This window comes from Vulpes lagopus, chromosome 5 (genome assembly GCF_018345385.1).
Source record: "Vulpes lagopus strain Blue_001 chromosome 5, ASM1834538v1, whole genome shotgun sequence".
Classification (NCBI taxonomy): domain Eukaryota; kingdom Metazoa; phylum Chordata; class Mammalia; order Carnivora; family Canidae; genus Vulpes; species Vulpes lagopus.
Genome location: NC_054828.1, coordinates 34,377,026 through 34,380,259, shown reverse-complemented (window position 1 = coordinate 34,380,259; position 3,234 = coordinate 34,377,026). Strand labels below are relative to the sequence as shown.

The following is a 3,234-nucleotide window of genomic DNA, read 5'->3' as shown; positions in this document are numbered from 1 at the left end:
TGAAAATCATCTGTCATACCAAGAACCAGAAAAGTCTCAACTTGAGTGAGAAGAGACAATCGGGGACCCCCGAGTTAAGTGTCTGCCTTAGGCTCAGGTCATGATCCCAGGGTCCTGAGACTGAGCCCCATGGTAGGGTTCCCTCGTCAGTGGGGAGTCTGCCTCTCCCTCTCCCTCTACCCCTCCCTGGACTTGTACACATGTGCGCAGTCTCTCTCTCTCTCTCTCTCTCTCTCTCATTCTCATTCTCGCTTTCAAACAAACAAACAAAAACTTAAAAAAAAAAAAAGACAGTAGACACTAACATAGAGATGAGTACGGTGTTGGAATTTTCTGACAAGGACTTTAAAGCAGTCTTCCTAAAATCGCTTTGATGAACAATTAAGCAAGCAATTTAATAGCACTTTAATGAAATGAAATTCAAATTCACAAGTGAAAACCTAGAATAAGTCTCCACAAAGAATTAGATGACATAAAGAAGAACCAAACGGAAATTTTATGACCAAATAATAGAATAACTAGTGACATTTCCAGAAGCTCGGAGTGTCGTCTGTGGGGACAGAACTTCATGGTCCTGATGTCTGACCATGGAGATGTGAGCCTTCCGCCCGAAGACCGGGTGAGAGCCTGTCCCAGATGGGTAGCACAGTGGAGATAAATGAAGACATTCCCCCCCGATGGTACTTCCACTCTGGAGTTGAGATTACCCGAATGGCATCCATTTACTCTGAGGAAGGCCACATTGAACATGCCTTCATCCTCTATAACAAGTATATCACGCTCTTTATTGAGAAACTCCCCAAGCATCGAGATTGCAAATCGGCTATCATTCTTGAGAAGAAAGACACAGTAAGGAAGTTAAAGGAAATTGCATTTCCCAAAGCAGCAGAGCTGAAGGAAGAGCTATTAAAACGATATACCAAAGAACATAATGAAGAAAAGAAGAGGGAAGCGGACGAACTCACCCGGAATGTGGCCATCCAGCAGCAGCTGGAGAGGGAACAGTAGAGGGTGGCAGCAGAAGCAGCAGCAGTTGGAACAGGAGCAGTTCCATGCCTTTGAGGAGATGATCCAGAACCAGGAACTGGAAAAGGAGTGGCTGAAAATTGTGCAGGAGTTTGGGAAGGTGGACCCTGGCCTAGGCGGGCCTCTGGTGCCGGACTTGGAGAAGCCCTCCCCAGACATATTCCCCCCAGCACCTGTCGCATCTGCACAGCCTGCAGACTGTAATACCGCTGTAAGGCCTGCCAAGCCACCTGTGGTCGCCAGGTCCTTGAAACCTGGAGCATTGAGCAACTCAGAAAGTACTCCTGCCATCGATGGACTGCGCCATGTGGTGGTACCTGAGAGGCTCTGTCCACAGTTTCTCCAGCTAGCCAGTGCCAACACAGCCCGAGGAGTAGAGACATGTGGAATTCTCTGTGGAAAACTGATGAGGAATGAATTTACCATTACCCATGTTCTCATCCCCAAGCAAAGTGCCAGGTCTGATTATTGCCACACTGAGAATGAAGAAGAGCTTCCTCTACAGGATCAGCAGGGTCTCATCACACTGGACTGGATCCATACTCATCCCACACAGACTGCCTTCCTCTCCAGTGTTGACCTACACACTCAGTGCTCCTACCAGATGTTGTGGCCGGAATCAATAGCCATTGTTTGTCCCTCCTCCCTCAAGTTCCAGGAAACTGGATTCTTTAAATTAACTGACCATGGACTAGAAGAGATTTCTTCCTGTCGCCAGAAAGGATTTCATCCACACAGCAACGACCCACCTCTCTTCTGTAGCTGTGGCCACATGACTGTTGTGGACAAAGCAGTGACCATCAGAGACCTTTGATGAAAATTTGACTCAAACACCTCCCAAGAACTATAAAACCATATCAATGTACTGTAGCCTCTTAATTTAAACTTTCCAGAAAACTGTTAGCTTTTTAGACATATTTGAAAGTGGGTATCACCTGGGGGAGAACTAATTTTTCTGTTTCTGGTTTAAAAGGAAATAGTTGGCTGTACTTTTTAGGCAAGTGTGGAAAATGGCATGATCATGCTAAGCAACTCTTCAGTCTATCTGCAATGAAAAAATTAAGTTGAAAGAATGGTATAATGAACACTTATCTATGACCCTTGTTCTCGATTCACCAGTTGTGTTAATATTTTTCCCCTCTAAACTATCCTTCTAATTTCTCCACCAATCTGCTTATTGTTTACCTTTGGAATTATTAAGGACATCTATGTAAAAATTGGGAAGCCGTTTAGGAAATCTTTGGGTTTTCCTGTGGTTTATGCCAATATTAATGAAGCTTATTACAAGGTAAGGGATAGCTCACTATGTCTGATGAGATGGTAAGGCTTGAAAACCCTGAAGAATGATTTTTTGTCAGGAAGTATTGTTATTTAACAAATATTACAGGATATTTTTTCCTCTACAATGAAGTGACAATTAACATATAAAAAAATAGAATAACTAAAATTTAAAAATTCTACGGATGGGCTTATAATGGGTTGAACTGTATCTTTCAAAAAGGTATATTGAAGTCCAAAACCAAGTACCTCAGAATGTGACCTTGTTTGGAAATAGAGTCATTGAAGATGGAATTAGTTAAGATCCTTTTAGAAGATATCCTTTTAAGGGAAGGACAAAGACACACAGAAAGAAGATGGCTGTGTGACAACAGAAGCAGAGATTGGAGCACCAAAAATTGCCAACAAACAACAGAAGCTAGAAAAAGCAAGGAAGAAATTCTCCCTTGTGGGTTTCAGAGGGAGTATGGCTGTGTCAACATCCTAATTTCAAACTTCTGGCCAAACTTCAAATCAAGACAATACATTTCTGTTATTTTAAATTTCTCAGTTCATAGTAGTCTGTTATGGCAGCCCTAGGAAACTAATACAAGGCTCAGCAACAGAATGGAGAGGACAAAGGAAAGAATCAGTGAACTTGAAAATAGAACAATAGCCCAATTTGAACAACAAAGAGAAAAATAGACAATTCAAATATAAGTGTCTTTCTTGTCAGGAATCATAAAGGCCAGAAGGAAGTGGGCTGAAAGAACTGTCAACTCACTATCCCAATGCAATGAAAATATCTTTCAGGGAAAAAAGGGAAAATCAAAATATTCTCAGATGAAAAAACAAAAACAAAGAAACTAAGATTATTTATCACCAACAAAACTACCCTAAAATAATGGCTAAAGGAAATTCTTAAAATAGAAATGATAAAAGGAAGAATAT

The 3,234-nt window shown here is 41.6% G+C and overlaps 1 pseudogene; it reads left to right on the top strand.

Moving 5' to 3' along the window:
• The first annotated feature begins 577 nt into the window (after nucleotides 1-577).
• Nucleotides 578-1,840, top strand: LOC121491494 (annotated as a pseudogene).
• Nucleotides 1,841-3,234: the final 1,394 nt, after the last annotated feature.